Here is a 24915-nt window from a genome sequence, read left to right on the forward strand (position 1 = left end):
GAAAAAAAAAAACGTCTTGCTCTCTTTTCTTTTCTCTACCCCCTTGTAACAGTACCACTTCCACAGTGCTACCGTACTTCCTTCACATAATCTAATATCCTGTCCATTCCCCCATCGACCACATGTATCAGTTTAAACAGAAATAAATAAATATTTCTTCAACCAGTGTTTATAGTTCTCGTGCAAATTCCTTCCAAAAATAATATTAAGTCTTCGGACAAACAAACGCATCGACAGCCACACATTCTGACCGACCGACCGACCGACCGAATATGATCTTGTAGGACTGTTCGATTCCTATAAGATCAAAATACAAGCGCCTAATAATTAATATATAAAATATATTTATATATATTTATATATAACAATAACAATGACAGTGTATATCAAGAATCAAAATTACATACATAAATAACGTATTATTGTCATCTTATAACAGAACATATAACTTATTTCTGTGATATTTAAAAATTACAGCTTTGATATAAATGTTATGAATAGATATAAGCAACCTGAAGAAAATTGTTACAATTTAATAAAAATTCTACATAAATCCAGGTCGAAGGAGTTCGTCGATTATTGTAGCTACTCCTATTTTATGGTACTGTTATAGTTGTTTCTTTTTTACTAGTATTATAAAATTTGCAGGAATATGCTCTAAAAATGAAAACCTACTCAAAGTTATACTCCTTTCCTCCTTTTTTTACTGCACGGTTATTGTTATCTGTTTCCTCGGGAACGAGAACAGAAAAAAGCGTAGTAAAAGTATACTACGGGTTTTGATTTATAATGTAACGTTATGGTTATAGATTCAGGTCAATTTCTACCTATTGAATTTTAAGGTTGACTCGTGTTAAATATAAAGGAGCGAACGTTTAGTTTTCTTATATATGAGACGCCAATAAATGTGAACTAATTCAAACCAAGTGTGGTTCATATTATACATTAAAGAATGTGATTTAAGTGATTCAATTTATTTACTTTTTAAAGAAATGTTTAATATATATATATATATATATATATATATATATATATATATATGTATGTATATATATATATATATATATATATATATATATATATATATATATATGATGACAAATGATAATAATTAATTTAATATATTAATTAAAAAATATAGAATATTAAAAAATATATAAAAAATATATAAAATTTAATATATATATATATATATATATATATATATATATATATATATATATATATATATATATAGATTTAATATATATATATATATATATATATATATATATATATATATATATATATATAAGATAGATGAAAATAGAGACTCTCGGTACTATAGTTTGGTATCTCTTATTATGCTCTATCCATTGGTTGTAATAAAGGATTTACATTTCGTGGCATTATTTCGCAACGATTAGGTGCATTCTCTAGCAGTAACAGGGCATTTATTGGAATATTTGATAAATGATAAATTCAGTATTTTCTAGTTTCTTCAAGACACAGAAAATATTTTTTGCATATTTTGCTTTATTCAGATAATATCAGATAATATTGCGATATTCAGATCAGCATTTTTATCGATAGCAGATTATATACAGAACCTGTGCGAAAGCCTTCTACATAATTTTATTATGTGTCTATGGTACGACAAAAAAAAAGCATGTAATGTGGTTTTAAATGAATCTCTTCAGACGCAATTGCTCTAGCTACTCCCATCTTATTCATATAAGGTATGTAAGGTAATGAAAATTGTACAAACTATTCCTGCAACAGCATGTAGCATTGAACGTACCTTTAGCACGTTAGGACCAGTCAACACGTGCAATTGTTCAAGGATGAAAGATTTGATCCTAAGTGGCCAGAGCATGCTCAGTGATAATAGATAAAAAGTGAAGGCAGATTTTGACATATTGATGAAAAATGTGGATATACCCTCTCTTTATATTCATAAACAAACTGGACTAAAATATATAATTTTAAGTTTGGATTTTAGTTTTCAATGTTAACATTATTTTGTATGTATGATGTATAAGTTCATTCATTTTAATTTCATTTTACAACATGAATGTTGCTACATACAAATGTAACTGGACCAGAAAAATTTCAATATGAATTGCAATAACTATTAAAAGACTGACAATTCAGAAAAGGTTCTGTTTTGACACTAAATAATATATTTTGCGTTTCTCATTTTTGTTTGTTACCTTTTTGTTGCATTATTTATGATTATAAATTATCTCTCATCAATAATATTCTTTGGGCGATAGAAGAGACTGATGTGCACTTCTTCTGACCTAGAGGAGATTTGTCCACTATTTCTTCTTTAATTTCTTTTAAATTCTTTCTGCTTCTTATTTGATAATATTTGAGTTTAGATGAATGACAAACTTTTTGAATCCTGACTGTGGATCACTGGCAGGCCAGTCTCTCTTTTTATCTGCTAAAAATAACTAAAGAATTAGACTAATTCAGATATAATATATCTATTTCTGAATTAAAATAATATAAAGTCGATTATAGTATTCCAAAAAATGCTCTTTCTTCATTAGCAGTGTTATTACCAGGTAGGATTGACAAGTTCACGATCCATTTTGATATATTAAAACCAATTTAACCAAATCAATTGAACTCAACCCATGTATATACGTTGGCGAAAGAAACCACCTTATCCGAATGAAACTAAAATATGTATTTTTTTCCACATTTTTTTCTGAGGGGGGAGTCCAAATATAGCATCTTGTATATATATAATTATATTTTTAAATTAGACTTTTTAGTCTAAAACATCTTGCACATTATTTTTGTTTATATTTACTGTATATGTTAAATATATTTCTTATTTCTTTAGTTTATAAATTTCATAAAGGCTTGCTGCGATTTTGTTGTATGTACATCAATGGTTTACATTAAACCTTCGCGTGAAACTGGGTCAGAAGTTTACTTTTACGGTACAGTTCCTATTTTTGTTTTACTGTGCAGGGTGCTTTACTTTCATAAAGATCGTAAAACTTAAGCAGATTCGGCAGTTTTGTTGTAAAAAGCTCCTTTTTATTTCGTTTATTATTGTGAAATGAATGTCAAAAGATAGTATTATCATATTTTAGTTACCATATAGATACTGTAGTTAAGTAATAAAAATTCAGTAAGAAGAAATGAAAAGGAAAAGAGAAAAACTTCTAAAGGTTTAAAAGAAATTCTGCATTTTTGCAGAAAAGTTTTGGAAAAATGGACTAAGTTATGCTATTGTTTATATTTAAGTCTTTGACTTTTCTCTTTATCTGTATATATATATATATATATATGTATATATACATATACGTATATATGTATATAGTATATATTATATGTATATATTTATATGTTTATATGTTTCTTATTACTGCAAAGTTAAGACGCATGGTTGTTATAGATTTCTATTCGATGTTAATGGCTGACGAACTATTTATCTAAATAAAATTAGAATACCTGATGCTATAAAAAATATTATAAAAATCGTATGTTATGAACGATAGCAGAACAGGACACTTTGGTGAGTGATTTCATTCCTGTAACCGAATAATCAGGAATATTAATAGTGAATATGGTAAGATGTGATTTTTTTTAAACATACATATTATTATTTAATGTTAAAAGTTTAGACTTCATAGTATTTAAATTTTCATGGTATGTTAAACATGATTAATTTAGTAAATCTTATTTAATTGTCTAACATACATTTGATAAACGTTATATTGAATAGGATAGAGACAGTATATTTCCATAATAAGAATGATCAAAAATCAAAATGATCGAAAAAACAAATGAATTTTAAATTAAAATTATGAAAATAAACACTGCCGTTTATGAGAAATAATAATGAAAGTTAAAGAGGAAAGCTAAAAAAGATCAATTAATGAATAATTGATATTGAGTACTGGGATGAGAGCATGAAAGGTTAAATAAATATTGTTAGGTTTCTATAGATATAGCTATTAACTAGAGGGACGATGAATCTGTACATTTATAGAAATCTTATATATAGATTTCGTCTGGCTGTAGCTACTTCAAAGTCACCATTACTCATATCAAATTTGTTCTAGTATTAGGATAATATGTATATGACAAAGTGTGAGCGGACAACTCATGGGAAAATAATATGTTGTAATTTCTTCAACTAAATTGGATTCTTCATCTCAACTAAAACTCCCCATAACGATTCAATTCTGTTGAGATTTGGTGATTGTGGAAACCAGAGAGTTACCCGTTATGCTATGCTAACCAGAAATGCTTGATACTCTAATCCAGATCTTGAATTATGGCAATATATGGCAGCAATATGAATTCTCAATTGTAGATAGCGAGATATTAATTTTCAGTAAGTGCATTTGCAGTAATAGTTAATGTATGGAAAACCCAATAAATGGCAATTTATAGGGGTTTCCATAAATAAACCCGGCCTTTTGTAGAAAATAATATAAACGATTATTCATTGGATCAGGAAGCAGTATTACCGAAGTGAAAATAATACAACTGTTCAATGAACATTTCAGAAAATGTAAGATTCAGCAACAATAAAGTTAAAAGGTAAGAAGGAATAAATATAAAATTAAACTGTAAACATTGCAGTAAATTGGCAAAGTGAGTTATGAAAATAAACGGTGTATGAGTAATAACCTTGAAGGATTGATTGATAGGTATTATTAGACTGTTTTTATAAATATTCTTAATATTTAGAAGCAATGAATTTGAAAATAGATAGAACGCGTTTACCATAAATTCCATTTGACCTCAGCTAGTTCAGGGTCACCGTCACCCACGTTAAGTTTTCTCTGAAATTTTCTCAATATCAGTAAAAATAAAAGATAAAAATGTGGTAAAGAGTGCACCCGTAAAACCGCAAAACAAAGATTTATTTAGTGGAATTTTACTTGTTATACGAAATAAATAAATTATAATATTCCTATCAATTGTTTTTGTTATTCCTTTTTAGAATATATTAATTTTTTATCATTATATCATACATTTATAGCACAAATCTCACCATATTTTATAAGCAACTTATAAAATAGTTAAAAGTGTATCAGTTTTTTTCCATTACTATATCGTATATTTTGTGATTAATAAACAAAGGAGTGTCCGTCAATTTTAAATAATCATACATTATTAATTTTATTAAGAGACTTGTACTTCACGGAAAATATTTTACTGGTTATATTAAAAACCTACAATATAAATATTTCATTTCTTAGATCTGAAGCAAGGTCGACCAGCTAGAATATTTCTTCGATCATCCGTAAAACCGTAGATTTACACTGTTTAGCATTTTATGTTTATATATGGATAGTGTAGTTCTGATTTAAATTCAGATATTATCTAGAATGTATTTGAGAATTGAAATTTTGGCAATATTGTAGTAGATTATCACGAAGTTCACCTCAATTATTTGTAAATCCTATACAATACATTTAATGTGAGTTCGGAACTACCACTTTCGGCCGCTTATTATGTTTAACGCAGTTTCATCTCAAGAAACACCCTCATTTGTTTTCTATTATGTTGTGTTGCTCATATGTTTTTGTAAACTTACCCCAAAATAATTTCATGTGCGATTGACATCACATTATGACAAACATTATTCTGAAGTTGGCATGTGTAGGCACATATATAAGGTGTGACTACTTTAGAATTTATCTCCAATTTTTGAAAGTACTATTTGAAAACTATATAGCAATATTGAGGCATGTCGAATTTTACATCGTGGAATAACGGTCAACAAAGTACCCAGAAATATAAGCTCAGATGTTGAACACGGGCGGGGTGCCAGCAGCGACAACTAGAACACGATAACGAATAGTTGGCAACGCCGAGACGTTTATTTGGGATGTTATTGAAGGGTATTTCGATCATTCAGTACCCGACCATCGTTTGGTTTAGATGTGCAGCCATCGACTGCCCTAGCCTCCTCACCAGGTAACACCCGTGTCATCCGTTTTATCTATTTTGTATTTTCCACATTTTTATATTACTTCAATAAATAACGGTCACATAATGTAAACACCACTGTTTCATTTCGTTTTGCCTTCATTCATCGAAACCCTAAAAGTAAATTATAGCACTGCCTTGATAATATATCAATACCAAAAAAATCGAACCGAAAACGAAAAAAATTGGAATCTTTCGTATTTAAAAATTTTATAATATTGTTGTGCTAAGTTTGTAGTATTCAGTTTGCAACATTCATCTGGTACATCGTTTTTTTTTTCGCTGTAGTCTATTTCTATTTTTTGATAAACATATTTTTCTTTGGTTTTCTATCAGAAATTTATGCTTTATATAATTTAGTGAGCATTGCTTTAATTTGATAAATACATTCAGAAATTCTCGACAGAATTATAAAAATATTTTCCCGATATTATTATAGCCTAACCACAATGTTGTTCTACATGAATATATGCAAGGTTATCAAAACTACTACATTACTAATATAAATTGTAAAATACGGAATAAAAATTCATCTGTGCACAAATTGTAAAAAAATTAAATTTATATCTTTCAAAGGCACGTGTCGTTATATCGATATATAAATATATGTTATATCGTTGTGTATATAATAATGCCTTTTATTTATTAATAATATCTATTGAGTTATCTTGTCTGATCTGGGCTGTCGGGAAAGTGACCTCGACAATGATACGTTGACGGAATTTTTTGTTCATGACGTTTTAAAATGATTAATGGTCTGATTAATGATAGTCTTTTTCAAGTTTATATAAAAATCATCGTATACTAACAGAACTTATCAACATCCTGTCTTAAAACTACTAAATTAAATCCAGATTTAACTTCTAGGCACACAACCCCATATCTCGATGCCATGTATGTATGGATTTATTGGTACAGCAGTATTTTAATGTAGGTAGACCGACAACATTTCTACCAATTAGTCAATATATTCTTTATATTCAGTATCCATCATATAGAACTAGGATATTATTTCAGTAGGAATATATTGATTTGTATTTCGTCTGATTCTAAATTGTCTGGTTTAACTGTTACTTTCATTTTCATTTGCTTACAATTTTGTTGTCGTTTCCTGATGGTCTTTACGGATAACAGATAACAAACATATTAGCAATATTAATTTTCCTGGTGCAGCTCAGAAAAATCGTCGGTGTACATTAGGTGAAAGCGCGACCCTAGTACACTAACCTGTAACACATTATTTCTGTCAGTCTCAAGCAGCAGTCTTCGTGCTTAATTTTTAACATAAGGATCTAGGAATCCTGCAAACTCTCTAGGCAACATCACCCTTTATTTATAATTAAGATTCTAGTATTCCTAACGTCTGTTCTGCCGACTTTCTTAAAATAAGTTGTAAAATATCGACAATTACGATATATATTATACAAGGTTTACCTATTATTATCACAGACATACACCTTTTAATATAGAAGGTACATATTTTAACCTACAAGGAACACCAATTCAGTAGAGTAGGAGAAGAATGTGATATATACTGTTAAAATAATAAGTCGAATAGAACAAGATACATAAACTCTTGCTTGTTTAAAATTTGTGAGTTAAAGAGAGGAAATATTACCATTAAAACTAAAATATGTAAGCTTGATTTCTGCTTCTCTCTGAAGTCGTATTAGAAATGAAGTTATTCGTTTGAGATGTAATAATTAGTGCAGAGTTTACAATAGTCTGTTGAATGAAAGGTTAGTGAAATGGATCTTTTGGGTAGAGGACGCAAAGAACTGTTTCGAAAAAGACATATACAAAGAGTATAGAAACCGATCTAAAAAAAGGAGACTAGCATTGTACGATGCCAGAAAACTATAGCGAGATATAGCGAAGAATATCCGAAGTCGAATGGTACCAACAGTATTGGGTGAGAAGTAAGCACTCTGCACGAGCGACGGCTATACATTGATGATGATGTCAATCACTTTATGTAATAGTTAATATAGAGAGCATATTTTTGTTTCATTCACTCAACGATTGTGCATGTACTGAAACTTGAAACCAACTTATAGCCAAACTAATTCTCACACTACCAAATAAGGTATCTAGGGTTTCCATTAATTTTCGAGAGCTATGTTAATCATTCAATTCAAAAAAAAACTAAAACGATAAAAATAATAATCTAATATGTACAAGCCCTTTAAAACATTCGTTATTAAAATAAAATATATTAATACATTTTTATTTATCACAAATGGCATATATTCCTTTACACTTTATTGCTTGTAGTGTCTTGATGCATAAAGTGACACGGATTCCATTTTTAGAAAACCTATTTGTATGCCAGTACGCCATTTATATTCTAGGCCTGTGCAGGTAAAAATCATCGGGGTATTCAGATATTAACATAAAGTCCCAACGAATATCTGACAAAATTTACACAACATTCGTGATTTTACTTCGATTCTTTTTATAAAAATAATACCCTTTCCACCAAATAAAATATTGTGTCGTTTGTTGTAGTTTTAACAATTTCTGATAATTATAAAATCATAAAGAGTACAGAGTTTTTATTCAATATTGAATCAAGATTTCTTATATTCGCAATTTTAGTGGGATTACATTATTAAACCAGTTTGCAAAACTAGTTAATGAATTAATGATTCCGCTTCCACTTAAAAAAATATTAGGAAATTCCAATACAAGTTTCAGGTATATTTTTATATTTTCAAGAATAGCGTAGTATCTTCGAAAGAAATTATTGACTTGAATAACTAATAATAATTATATACTGCTAGACAAAAATATAGCCTTGTATTTCACTGGTCACTATAAAAAATTTTGCTATAACGTATTCCTCATCAATGTAATGAAACAGAGAACATTCTTGATATAATCACTAGATGTACCCAATTCCTTTATAGCCGGCATAGTTCTCGCAGTGATAAAGGCGACAGGACAGTCCTCCTATTGTTTTTTTGTTCGTGATTGTTTAACATTTGTGACCATCCATTCGTGAAAATTCTTTATGTAGTTTTTTAATTTTTTTTATTTCCATTTATCTTCAATATATTTTAAATTTTTTAACATATTTTTGAAATAATTAATTTATTACTAATGCTGATATATACTTCCTTATATATATACATCAGGTATTACAACACTACAAATTAAGCAGTCATAGAAAAAAACCTATTGTGTGTTTAGAAAACCCATAGGATTTTTGACAAGCTGATAAAATGATATAACCTGAATTATATCAGTTACATTTAAAAAATTCTGCTATACCTATAAACCTCAGCCTCACCTGAGAAAAGCTGAACATGTTTATATATTTGGACTGTAATTTAAAAATATTTCTATTTAATAATAAATGTAACTTTTATTTTATTAAAAAAGGGTCTGGTAGTTGACATGGACTAGCTTTTTCCTATGATATAGGTATACATTTAGATTTTATTTAGTATTTATGGTTATTGTACATCTTTAGGTTTTAGGTTTTGATTAAGTTTTATTGTATTATCTAAATTTTTTATAATAAATTATTTAAAAATAGCAATTAACATATTATTAAAATACGACAAATCTATTTGGGGCTCATTATTTGGACTGTGTGTTTATTAGGAGCTTTCCTTGGTGTAGCTAAAAGGTATTTGAACAAGAGTATCACAGCTGAAGATCAAAGGTTACAAAAGGTGAATTTAAGGAGGTCTAAGACTTCAGGTTATAAACTATTCCAATTAGGAAATATTTAGTTTGTGAAAAATACCCTTAGTATCACAGTTCAAGGCTAAGACGAACTGAAGTTGCTCTGAACTAACATAGTTTACTTCAATTTGGACTGAAGCTGGCAGTTCAGGGTGTAAGGCCCCCAAAAGTGATAGCGATTGTTATCAATAGCTCAGTCTCTCAGCCGTAGTATTTTAGGATAGGGAGTCACCAAAACTAGGAAAACCCGTTCCATATAGAGTCTTACCAGAAGATCACCTAGTGAAAATTGGCAGGCGAAGATCCAAAAATTATCATATAAAACCATCGTTATACTTCTTATGTGCCTATTTCACTTCCTAAATATCTAGAAAATTATGCAACTGTTTTATATTACCTTGTATATATATTTCAATTTAAATTGTTTACTACCTACTCACTACTATGTAATTAGTGTTGCAAAATTATATCGCGTGCTTAGTACATTACAAAATTCAGACGAACACATCTGATATATTGTATTGTTAAATGGTCGTGAATATGTAAGAAGTGATTGCTTTTACAAAATAGGCATAAATATAAATACTAACCTAAAATGTTTTCCATATTATATTGTGTTAAATCTATAATACGAAATTAATAATAAAGACATTTTAGTTTAATGGAGCAAAATAAAAATTAGATATTACACATAGTTTTTTGTTATATTCGCCTTTTTATCAGCTAGGGTTTATCTGGACCTCTCGGCATTTACCCTACCGACTGACGAGTGACTGACTGACATCCTGTCTTACACAGCCTGATTACTGGCGTGAATGGGATCATTTTGTCTTGTTAAAATCCACACTCTTGCCTTCTGTATTAAAAATAATCACAAATAATTTTACGATCATACCCCTGCAGGATTCGAATCCGCGAGTATCACAACAGTAGGAGGACCGTCCTACATACCTATATTGTGTGCACAATATAATAAAAACATGCAAGAATTGCATTCCAGTGATGCAAAAACATGTTCCTTAAAACCATTGCAATTAATTTTAAGCATAAAATAATATCCCACAGTTGAGGGAAGTTATCAAATTAAAAAATATACGTAATTTTAAACTATATTTAATACTTTCGGAGGAGTTTCAAAAATCAATTTCAAAACGCTAAATGTCAATGTTTGTGAAATAATTTCTTGAAATAACAAAAACATATGTAATAAGAATTTATTTACATAAACTAACGAAAATAATAAGCATCAAGTTAATTAAAAATGTTTTTAGTTTCAGTTATAACTTTAAAGTCGAAGGTTAATTAAAGGAAATATTAATTGATGTTAAGCAAGTAATAAAAACGAAAAAAAATATTTATAATTATTTTATTTCGACTGTAATAATACTGGCAGCACGATTTCATGTCCAAAAGAATCAACAGACAATTTAAAAAAATTTTAAATTTTATTTTGGTTGAGGAGAGCTCCTTCAATAATATGATATCAAATATGACAATGTTGTGAAAAATTATTGGATAATTTATATTAATTTTAATTATTATTCATAGGTAGTACGTTACAAAATTAAGAAATCATAATGTTGATACCATCATCATGATTATGATACCTTCCAAAATTATCACTCTAATATTACACAAAATATCAAATATTCATCAATTAACCTTTCAGTGACATCCAAGAATGAGACAATCTTCCGTGGGTTTTACTAGGTTTGTATTGTTTCTGCTTAAAAATTATGTTTATATTAAAATAATGTATTCAGAGAAATCATTTAAATTGTATAATAAATATAATTATGTTTGGTAAATTAAAAAGAAAAGCAATATATAGAAAAATAGAATTACTTTGAAAACAATAATATTGTAATATTTATGTTGCAATTGCAAAATGCTAAACAAAAGAATTTAAGGAAAATGACCGTAGCGGTATTGTGACTTGTCAATGTGTGAACTAAAATCAAAACATGACTTTGATTTGACCTCCAGCTGTTATGTAAGGCTGTTGAATATAATTAATAATATATTTTATGACTAGAATCGAACAGTTTTATGCAGGATTGAATATAATTGTTCATGATTTTAATACTCTGATGGTAACAAATTAGAGAAAATTTATAATTAAAAAAAATTAAAAATGTAGAAACACAAAGTATAGAGACTTTTATAGGACCGTGCAACAGTTAAATTAAATGAAGTTTAGAAAAAAATCAGATGTTATATAAGAATGTTAATTAGTTTTTAAAAAGACCGTCACATTTTCGAGGAATTAATGTAATGAGTTTATTCCACACTAAAGTATTCATATTTTGAAAATTATTCATACTCTGTGACATATTTTCTTCCCAAAAATATCCTCTCATGCGTCTAAACATCTTGTCAAAATATCCCCGTTTTGTGTTAATATTTAGTGTTCGGTTCTCTGTGAACCCTTAACAACAGTGTACAAGTTAGATTAACATATTAACATAATTGAAATATATGATATATATCGTTTTCTGGCATTTTTAAATATTCAATAATCGTAGGCATATAATCAAAAATTCTAGGGAATATCAAGGTTGTGCCACATCTGTAATAAAGCAGTATTAATAACTGGTTAAGTCTTGATTTTTGAATAAACCGATTAAGTCATTATTCTGGTAAATCATATTATTGATGTTAATTTTTAGCTTCAGTTAGTGTAATCCCAGGAAAATATCGCTTATGTGTTTCTAAAGGAAAAAAAATCTGTTGACAGACTGTATTGTAATTATGCCAATTTGAAACTTAGTGCTCTTAATAAATAGTAAATAAATAATTTTAAAATGTGTCGAAACTTTAATTATAATCTATATGTATCTTATATATGATTTAGTTAACTTTTTTTCAATGTTTTGTGTGTATGAATATAATTGAGAAGTATAGAGAGAGGTATATTTGACCAGTTAAATAATGCTAATATATTTACCTAGTATATGAAGAAAACCTGACCTCAACTAACCAATCATTAAAACCATTTATCCACAGCAAACAAATTAAATATTTAACATAGAATTTTGAATACTTTATGTTTGTGATTACCAGTAGTTAGGTCGGATGTCTTCCGGGATGATCTCTAGGCTAGAGCACACGTCAAGCAGCACTAGGTCCAGTCCAAATAAACCCTTGTTTTTAAACCCATTTAATAATAATAGTTATGACCATATAACAAAACATAAAAAAGTATCTTAAAACTAGTGCATAAATTGATGCCGCAGCTGCTAAAATTTAAATATCCAGGTGTTTTGCATACCTTAACATGTATTTTTCTCCTAGTTATGCAAAGTGGTCAATCACTGAATAATAAGTGAATATTGAAAAAGCGAAAATGTTACATTAATATTAGCCTCAGGTAGTAGAAGCATCTGCATTAAATCTAAATATATTTCTACTAAATTGAAGTAATTTATGTACTGCTGTAGATAAAACAGTTAATGCATTGAACATTATCTTTTTAAGAATTATATTTATTTTATCCAAGATATGAAAAGGATGGAACTAGACCGAATTAAATTCTAATAAAAATCTAAATATCAGAATATATTTTTTAATAATGCATTCTAATTAATATTCCTACTATAATATATTAAAATAAAATATTTTGCTACAATATAGTATACATTCAATATTATTAAATATAATTTGTTTTCAGAATATGACAAAAGGATCTGAGTTAACCTCCACACCTTTTCTATGTCCATAATGATTTAAGCTCATGTCCTAAGCTCAAATATTCGTTATGTTAATGAACATATGGTTATATTTTATGTTTCGTGTTTCGACATCTAAAAATACTAGCTATATTTTTTGTTGTATTTTAACTTCTTTTTACTAATCTTATTTGTTTTTCTCTTTTTTCTTGTTACTGAATTAATATCAATGTGGATATAGTTCTATAATTATTTTGATATAGATATATATATATATATATATATATATATATATATATATATATATATATATATATATATATATATATATATATATATAGATATATATATATATATATATATATATATATATATATATATATATATATATATATATATATATATAGATATATATATATATATATATATATATATATATATATATATATATATATATATAGATTATATAAAATAACCTTAAGATTTAGATCCACAAACTCATCTTCAAATTCTTCCGAAAAATGGTAGCCACTATAAGAATATTGACAGTCCTCAATTAATTATTTTTAATCAACTCTCATTCGCTTTTAATTACTATTTGCTTCATTATTTTTAATTCATCAGATATTGGGTACGCTTTCATTAATTCTTGTTTTATTTAGGTATTGCCCGTTTTCTGTTTTAATCTTCTTATAACTTCAAACATTTTCACCACAAATATTTCAAAACAGATATCTCGCAAATAACTCTTAGGCCCAAACTTCGAACGGTTATTATGTTTTTGATGTAAAAGTTCTAAAACTAATCCAAACGATTGAATAAAATATAACGTCTAAGGGAAGCAAATGTTTTCGGTTATTATATTTTAATTTTAAAACATCTTATATCTTATAATATAAACATTGTGGATACTCAGAACTAAAATGACGAGCTTCTTATTGAAATGCTAAACTCAACCACAAACAGCTTAAAGGGCTTGTACAGCCTACATTGATTATTATGTTTAAAAAAATAAATTTTAAATTATTAAGAACCTTAAAATTGAGATTACATAATCTTTCTTTAAATATAATATTTAATTAAACATGTACTCAGTTATATATAAATCTTTATTGATTTATAAATATTTAAAATATTAGATAATTTTTAAAAAACCTTTAGGTTTAAGGTTCTGAAGATGAGTGAAAGATTTGCGTTCAAAATTATTTTTCAATTTTTGAAAGATTTGTATTAAAAGTACCACTTAAATTGTAAACTGTACCTCCCAGTGTCAATTACATGTATATTAGGATTTTGCAAAAAAATAATTAAAAACTTACAAAATTATAAATTTTTGTCAAAACTGTTTTATGAATGCTTTGTGGGTTAAACATTTGAAAAAATATTTTATGTATTATTTAAAACTCAAACTATTAAAAAACATCTTTCGACGATTTTTTTACAAACCGAGACATGTTATATTTACTGCATTTATTTTGACGGTAATTTACGTTTCATTAACAATATATGAAGTCCAAATAAGTGACAATCACATATTATCAAAGACTGCAATTTGTACGTAATATTCTAATAATTTTGTTAAGGGATACTTAGTTCTAGAGTGTTAGGCTTAAATTTCATTGCAACTTCAGAAGATTTTAAAGAAATTTATGAATAAAATATATTTTATAATGGCGCAGATTTTAAGAAGATTAATGAGCAATTATTGTATTTAATATTCATAAAGCGAAAGCCGTATTCTTCTACTAATACTTAAACAAAGTTGTCTGTTTTTTTATAATTATACTCGAACATGAAACCTGAACCTATTTTAGTTATAAAAAGTACAAGAGAATTGTGTTTCTATTAATAAAATTGTATATATATTTAGTGAAGCTCCACATACTTTCGATAATGTAGGCTAAATATTATAAAAATATTTTAGCCCTTAATATATAACTGTTATCATTTATATTTCGTGATTTGCGATGTATTGTTTTTTGAAAACTCCACTCAAAAGGAGACACAGAATTCAAGTGATTGCATTACCCCGAAATAGTTGCCGTTATTTTAGATAAACACCGTTAAAGAACTGTTGAATAGTTAGTTATAGATTCTTCTAAAACCAATTTTCGATTCATATATTATTATGCTGTCTTAAAATGTTTATATGAAATTATTCATATAAAATAATACATAAAAATATAAATTTAAAATTGTTAATGCGGATTAACATGAAAGCTGTATTTACTTACATATAAACTATAAACTTTATTTCTCGCTATTACTGAACAAAAAATCACACGATTTTGCGAAAAAAGCCTGAGCGATTCACACTCACCGTCGGACACGGAAAATAGTCTCTGCTGCCACGCTACTGAAGCCCAATCACTAAAAAATATTATTCGCGAGATACAAGCGCCATGTTACAAGGCCACTGGGTTTCTTTTGTCGCCCTTCTATTCCACCCAACCAGAAGGAAACGGATTATATTAAATCATTGTATTTTTACGATTCTGTTATGAGCGCACTTCGAACCGATGAACGAATAACATGCACCATTCGCGAAACAAAGAAATCACGTCGGTTGGGAAGGAAGGTGGCGTTGGACGATGCAGGAATCCCCAAACTGGTTGATCTGTTATTTACTTGATTTCGGTGTAAATAAATTGATGTGGTAGTTTCTAATTAATCTGCCCAATTATAAAAATCACCAATGTCATCTCATTTTTTTATTAGTTATGAATAAATTTTTCTCCTTATTTGAAGTCCTTGCTTCCCTACATTATATTTGGATTAAATATTATGTTTTAATTTAAACGCTAAATTTGTGGACTACGTAAAAAGAAATCGATGTTTATTTGATCATTGCTATATTTTTTAATTATATATATTTTTATTGAAAATCACATGGTAGACATATTACGACTAGTTATTAATCACAACTAACTATTAGTGTTTCATTCATATTGTTCTATAATTTCAGATCTTTCTTATTTTTTACGCAATAATTGAGGTTATATTAAAATTAAATTGGAAGGGATATAAAGATGAATTAGAGGATCCTATTTATATTTCTATTTTTTTTATCACTTATTTGTTACATTGTTAGTAGCCATTGCCGAATAAACTACAACTTGCCTTAACAATATCTTAACTCTAAGTTTTTCTTAGGGGTACAACCACTCTATATTAAGTTAACCATGTTTCCCTCATGACATTTATTTTACTCTGTTTAATAATGACATTTTACTAAAACTTGTTTTCAAAATATTTTCTATATAAGATTAAAAGTAAATTTGATACATAACATTATTTATAATAATAAATATCTGCATAATAAAAGATATTAAATAATATGAGAGCTAAAATATTAATACACCGTACGTGTAACATAAAATATTAATACAATATATGTTATAATATAATAACAAAGTAAGATTTCACAATTGAGATTAGTTTCAGAACTGTAACAAAATCACTGTATCAAATATAACTATACATTAACACTTTTTGCTTTTAAGTTATGAATTGAGACAAAAAATATATGCATAAAGCGATTTTCAAATAGATATTTGAATATTGATGCATATTAAAGTAAAACGAACAAAATTAGGATATTTATTTGTTTGCAAGTTGGAAATGTTTGTTAAATTAATGCCTTTATAATCATTATCTTGAATTTCCAAAACTTAGGTCTATAAAGTAAATCATCCAAATAATTGATAGAATCTTCAAAGAATAATGTGTCATCTAGTCTCATATCTTATTGCATTGCACCTTAATATTTATCAATACTTTAAAATGTTTACAAATGTACTGTTAAAAATTTATAATGTTGTCTCTTTGTCCTATGTGTTCTATCAGGTAAATTAGATAGTTAGTTTCAATTTAACTCCTGCAAATTTTCATTACTTCATATATGTATTCATATAGTCGTTATATTTTATATATATATATATATATATAAATATATATATATATATATATATATATATATATATATATATATATATATATATATATCTTGACAATCTTCCCTAGGACAAAAATCACCAAAATCATCCCACTTTTTTATTAGTTATTAATAAATGTTTCTCCTTGTATGAAGTTATATTCACATAAATCGATTAATGGATTAAGCATTATATTTTAATTTAAATACTAAATTTTAGAACTATTTAATAATAAATCGATGTTTATTTGATTATCATTATATTTTTAAATTATAAGTTTGTTATTATTGAAAAGCAGCTGGCAGACATATTACAACTAGTTATTAATCACAACTATTAGTGTTTCCTTCATATTTTTAAAAAAGTTCAGATCTTCCTTATTGCCTTATTTCAGATCCAAACTGAATTAGCATTTAACGGATGTATTGGTACCTGTGTACTCGACATAGTTTTAACTAGGGATGCCGAAAGAATTTCAATATATCGGTATATCGAAAAAATATATTTGGCCGATATATCGTTATATCAATACTTTTTCAGCCGATATTTCCGATATTTTAATAATCGTTACTTAGTTTTAAAGGTTTTTAAAAAATACCATAGTTATTGCAAAAAATCGATATTTCTTTTCCTCCGATATATCGATATATCCATAATTTTGTCAAAATATCGAGATATCAATATTTTTCTCACCGGTCGACACCCCTAGTTTTAACTATATTAGTTCAGAGGATTTTTGTTTTTTCAACTAAGATACTTCGATGATTTTATGTTCCCGCAATCTCTTTTGAAGTTTTTCGCTGAACGTTGGTACCCTTAGATCCTTGTGAAAGATCTTCATTTATAATGTACCATGAGGCGTAAACAATACTGCGGGGAACTTGTTTTGGTATGCTTGTTCATGTTGATGTTGAATATCTTTGAGAAACTCGATAATTGCAAAGCATAGATATAGTTTATTTTGGGGTGTTAATATGGATTGTCGTACAAGAAACAACTAAATTTTTAGACCTTTGAACCATTTCTATCGCTGGTAAATTGAAAATAGTCGATTCATGAACTGCTAAACTATCTAAAAGCCTTCTTAGAATTTGAACCGGGTTTCCCTACCCAATAAGTCTATCAATGTATTCCCTTCGAGCTTTTTTGGCTCCTCTAGGTCGTTATTTATCATTGATTTCAAAATATTTACATCTAACTCATAGAAATCAAAACCAATAATTAGAACATGACGGAATAAATCGCCATAAGTTTCTAAGTGTTTAATATGCCTTGGCAGCAGATTTCTTCAAATAAAAAAAGAAAAGTATTGAATGCCGAGACAGTCATTTTAATACATTAATGTACCAATATTTGCCTTCAAAGTCACTATCATTTAAGGTAATTCTGCTTGTCGACAATGCGCCGGAAACCTTAAATTTAATCGACCCCAATGTGAAAATACAAGTATTGCCTTTCAATACAACTTCACTTCTGCAACCATTATATCGGGGTACAATAGCAGATTTTCTACAACATTATATGACAACATTACATTTTCACTCGTATCTTACAACGCATGCAAGCAGATCCTTCGTTGACTGTTACGTTGCGTGTTGCTCATTACATAACCATTATTAAAGATGCAGGGAGTGACTTAAATTGTACAAGTTATGCATCAAATACATCGAAAAGGTTTTAAAGATCTTCAGCCAACAGATGTTGAAGAAGATTTAGCCGCTAATGACAATGAACTCACAAAAGAGGAACTGGGAACACACTGAAATTTTGGACAGCAATACAAATAATGAATCAAATAATGATGATACTTCTCAACAATTAGCTGGAAAGTGAACTACGTCCTTAAATTTAGACAAAATAAATAAGAGTTACTATCTCATCAACTGCAGGATTTCGTTTTGGAACTGCATCCTTCAATTGTACGAAGTATGAAGTTTAATATTGGTACCACAACCGTATAAACAAGCGCAGAAAGACGTTAAGAATACAGATGTCCACAAATTTTTTTTCATTAATATACAGTAAACAAATAAATTAAATTATTATTCTAACAAAATTACACGATTTTCTCCTTTTAATCCGTACATATACGGAGCCCTCGTCAACCGCGGTCTCACCAACTGTTGCTATCTTATCGAAACGTAACACCCACAGATAATGACGAAATACAGTTCTACCATCAGAGAAGAAGTAAAATTAGATTTCAGGTGCATTTGCAAAAGAAAAATCTGTTTTTTTACTAGGAAACGCATACACAATCACAATCACACATAATATATATAACAGCATTTGTAAAACATTTCCTTAAATACGGAATCCATAATCTGAAAGAGTGCTTTGAAGTTTAAGAAAATTAACTAAAATAAAATAATAAAATATTTATCAAGTAATTGACGCATGGTTTCTTTGATGGACGACAAATACTATAGAACATTATAACATCATTTATAATTATTTCTGTAACAAAAAATGTGAAATGTGTAGTTTAATAAGTACTATTTATTCCGAATGACGTGTATATATTTGCCGGATACATTTATACTCGAACTGATTGTCGAGCAATTTAAATTCGTTTCATTTGCATTTGAATTGGTTACCAACATACAACATTGTCAGTGTTCACCGCCAAAGACTACCTGTTGTTTAACAATTTGCACGGGAACTATGAGTAGTTGAACTAGTGCACTGAATTTTAAATAAAATTAGTAGATCAAGTTATCGAGTCAGCGTTTCATCCGATTCACTTTTGTTTATACATTGTGGGAAAAAATCCCAGTTGTTAGGAATTAAATACACGAATATAAAAAATAAATAATTTACTCTGCGCAAGAGCCTCCAGCATATGTATATTTTGTGTTGATATTTGTATTTGTGTTGCATCGCATTGGCTACGGGGTACTAGGGATGCCCAAAAAATATCGATATATTGATATATCGATATTTTTGGCCGATATTTTTTTGACGAATCGAAGTGCTTGTATTATAAATGCTTTCAAAAAAATTAAATATATTTGTTAAACATTATAAAAAAAACATTTAAATAATTTTATAAATATTTTACATTGGTTTTTAATTTTAAATGTTTTTGTTGTGTTTTTCTCTGTGGCCGACGCGCCTATAGGGTTCTACCAGATACTATGTTAATCATTAATAAAGTTGTCTCCATTTTTAAGACAAATCCATCTAATGTTTTATTCCAAAAGGTTACCCAAGAATAAATATATTTGAAGCCCAAAGAAGGACTAGAAAATGGTGTAGCTAGTGATAATTGGTTACAGTTCTAATTGTTCTATATCTGGTGAGAAATTATCAGCACAAACCAAATTAATAGAACCTTTCAAAGAAAAATTTATGAAAACAATTAACCACACAGATTTAAGAATAAAACAAATTTGCGATGCATATTAAAGTGATTTTTATTGGAAAAATATATGCTGCATCATTTGAAAAATCTGCTTCGACCGTAAAGAGCCGTAAGAACAACGAATAATATTTCTACTTTGTTCTAGTGCTAATTCCTCACATAATATAAAACCAATAGTAATAGGAAAAGCAACAAATCCGTTCAAAAAACGCTTATATGAAAAACATTATATTCCTGATATGGTTTCACAAACGTTTTGTCCCTCCACCATTGTCATACTTTGATTTTGTAATCACAAATGTTTTTTTATAATTTAAAGATACATATGTATTTGATATGTAGGTCAAATATTGAAAGCCCTCGAATAACAGCTTTGCTACTGCTATATAATGTACATAGTCACCCCCAGAACACGAACTAAAGAGTAACATTCGTCAACTTTTGTCATGTATCTGCCACTGCATGTAATTCAATTAGCCGAACAGTGGGCCAGAATATCATGTATGATCAATATATTATGTAACGTTGTAATATATAACTATTGAACGAGAATATAATAAAGCTTACCCAGATATACCACGGAAAATTTCTATTTTTCAAAAATCCTGAAATCATATCTGAGGCTTTGAAGCAGGTGACACTAGGAGTAAAGTTGTTATACATTTGTATACGACAGGGAATACTTGTAATCAAGGAACTACTCAAAAATTACGATATTCCCTTAAGAGTAGTAGAATTCTCGTTATTGGGCTGGTTGGATCTTAACTTATTGAAAATAATAAATCTCAACATTGCTGTACCCCAGCTGATATTAATTGATGGAACGAAGATAAACAGGCGAATGATAACAAGGAGGAAGATATTAACAAGACTAATTAAACAGAGACATTTTAATTCTTTGTAACTTACGGGTACACATTGGAAAATAATGCTAAACGCTAGTTAAGGCAGACTAAAATTTCAGATTGTTTATTAATTTTATTCTTTTACCTAAAAATAATTATGTTTTTTGTAATATTTGTTTAGTTGTCATAAACGTATATGTATTAATTATTTCTTTAAAAAAATTGTAAATTAAGTATTTGTAAATACAGTCTATCCAAAGTTATTTTGTGCATACGTCATCTCCATTTGTGACGTCGAAACATCGCAATGTTGCTGTATCAACTGTGAGTTTTAGTTCAGTTTTGTTTTGACATAGAACAAAATTCTAATCTGAATAAAATAATTAAACAAAAATACTGTTATCAAATGTAATTTATTTTAACATTATGTTACATGTAATACATATATTATCGATGGACTTAAAACTACAATCAAGTACATGGTTATAATAGTTTGTAGGTTACGGTTGTGTTTGATTATATTTACATTAAATTCTTTCTCAGACCACCTATGGGTTAGAGTTCTAGGCGCGTCTGTAGTTGTATCCCTTGGACGCCTAATCCAACTAATTAACATTCGTATATCCAAGTAACACATTCTAATTTCATTAGAGAGCATATTTACCTTTTACGCTTAGATCTTGTATCCTTCGGTACAGTGTTCACTACCACACATATTCCTTGATAAAATTAGATTTAATTACTGCATTGCCCTTAATGCATTTGCCATATGTGCAAAGCAGTTTCTATTCTTTCTCTTCTGGCACATTTTAACCAAACACTAATGTACATGCTGAACAATTACACACATATATATTTTATTGTCAAAACAAGATTCTTCGATTGATTACCAATGCCTATCGCTATGTAACCAATGAAGAACTGCACGATGACCTGGAAATCAAATGGATTTGCGAATTTGTGCAGGATATCGCCTTGAAACACGAAAGAAGATTACTAAATCATTCTAACGTGGAAGCAATACAACTGCTGGACAGCGCACAGGATGTCAGGAGACTGAAACGAACAAAGTCATACGAACTTGTGTGAACATTTAGTGTGTATTATTAGTGTAAACTATAGCTATAAATTAATAATTAATAAATAATTATAATTTTATAATTGAGGAATACATACTGATGTATTTTCTCGTACTCGTCTTGCTTGTTAATTAATCCAAGCACATAGGAAAAGTAGTAATAAATTAATTGTAATGATAATAATTAAGATTATACTAAGCGTATCTAATAAAGATGTTATAAAATATATATATATATATATATATATATATATATATATATATATATATATATATATATATATATATATATTATACTCTACAATTACATTTAATACAGTTATCAATATTAATTATATACTCACCCTTAGTATTTCATATAATTCATTGTCTCATATAATATTCTGAAAGTTTCATTCAAGCTATTAATTTCCAATCTATGTAATATTTGTTCACAACTCCATTATTTAACAAATTCTTCTTCAAACTGCCGGACGGAGTTCATCCAAACCGAAAGCGTTATTTTCCATTCCTGTTACCCTGTGTCCAAGTACAATATATCTGCAATGAATTATTAATAAATGTTATGTCTAATAGGACCTAATCAATTGTTATTCCAACGTTCGCCTTCTTCAATCCACATTTGTTGTCATAAGACTATTTTTATTATCATCGTGCTATGAGTGACCATGTTGGTCCATTTCTGAAATATCCATATCTCAACAAAATACACACATTGAAATAATAATTCTTCTTTGATTTTATTATATGCTTTTAAAATTTGTACTCTTTTAAAAACATTATTCAGAGGTTCCATTAGACCTCTTCAATAGTTTTCAGCCTAATAGCTTTCTTTGAAATAATTGTATTAAATAATGTTGTATATTGAAATACTACTCAGTGCTTTTATACATTCCATATGTTTAACCTCTGATAGAGCTAACATCCAGCTGATCTTGATTTGCATCCGGTTCGTATGAGAGTGGTTTTTTTCGGTAAATACAAGATTATATTTTTTATTTTTCGATATGTTTCAGTGACCGTGTCTATAATAATATTCAATGCAGCTGCAAGACGTTAAACATCATTTGCATCAAGATAAAAATTATTTTCAATAAAAATCGCAGTAAATTAATATTTTATAGTAAAAATGCTTACCTCTCTAACGAATTTTACTGCTAAGAGGGGCCTCCACTATCTCGTTCCTGTTCAAATTAACTGGTTAGGGACGCAATCTGTTCTACCTGGCTTTGGCATTTTTAATCAAAGTAATAATACTCAGTGATTTACAATTTATCAAAACAAGCAAAGCATTAAAATAACGTTTGTCGGTTTATATCCACTTATCGGTATTGTTTTGAAAAATTTTGCTTACATTTGATAATTGGACTTTGACAGGCTAGTTCGGTTACTTGTCAGAACTTATCAGACAGCATTGTATCTCTTTCTAACTAGAACAAATGAGCAGGAAAATATTGTCTGATTCTCTAACGAATTTGCAAGTTGCTGCCGGCAACACATTAAACATCTCGATGACGCATGAACAAAAAATTTTGGATATACTATAGAATCAATTCATATCAACCTCTACTTCAACTTAACACTTGCTCAAAGGGACACAGTTGTGGGACATCAATTGTTGTTAGTTAAGATGCAAGATTATTGGGATAAATTATGGAACATATAAATGTTCGATTATATTAATAACCTTGCAATAAGATTAAAGCAATAAGAAATTATTGCTAAATTAAAAAAGTTAAAATAAGCATATAAAGTACAAATAAAGAATATTGAACGATTACAAAACAACTTTTAACTAAAATCTTTGAAAACGATAATTAACTCTGACATTGAATCTTGAATGTCGTCGACCCATAAAAAAATTCAATTTAAGAAATTTCTTCAAGAAAAAGATTCGATTACAAACTGGAATTTCCTCGACAGATTCTGATCTCACCTATAATTGATTTATTAATGTGTCGTAAATATGAATGTTAGTTAATATTGGTTCATCAGCATTCAGTTAATGATCAGCTTTAAAATAAATGAATGGTTGGCAATAAATTACTTTGCATGCCAATTATACGATGCCATTATTTAAAAATTGCAAAGCTAAAAATATAATACCTTAAAAACAATATGTAATTATTGATTTGATATAACAATAAAATCAGGAAACAAATAATCCTTTCATAAAGTAACATATAAGTATATTTTTTATATTATAATTTTTTATTATATTCTACCACATTACTTACAAAATTATGAACGCATATGAAGGTGATGTAAATTATCGCATGGATAATACTTCAGCAACATTCAATATTATAGTAACCGCAGTCGAATTTAACTATGACTAGCATGCATATAGTTGCATACCATACACAAGTCTACAAAATGGTGA

General features: G+C 28.1%; 1 protein-coding gene across 3 annotated transcripts in view; it reads right to left on the minus strand.

Moving 5' to 3' along the window:
• LOC143191711 (UNC93-like protein) overlaps positions 1–24915 on the minus strand; it is a 211625-nt gene that overhangs the window by 69786 nt on the left and 116924 nt on the right. Inside the window, exon 1 of one of the 3 annotated variants that reach the window (XM_076397070.1) lies at positions 15612–15874. The exons of 1 other annotated variant lie outside the window; for it this stretch is intronic. The gene's annotated coding sequence lies outside the window, so the exon portion shown is untranslated. Of the gene's footprint in view, positions 1–15611; positions 15875–24915 lie in introns of those variants that run through there. One more of the 3 variants, XM_076397071.1, reaches the window with a different exon arrangement.

The sequence above is a fragment of the Rhynchophorus ferrugineus genome, unplaced genomic scaffold (genome assembly GCF_030347505.1).
Source record: "Rhynchophorus ferrugineus isolate W39M unplaced genomic scaffold, kcgeb_rfMv2 rfM2, whole genome shotgun sequence".
NCBI lineage: Eukaryota > Metazoa > Arthropoda > Insecta > Coleoptera > Curculionidae > Rhynchophorus > Rhynchophorus ferrugineus.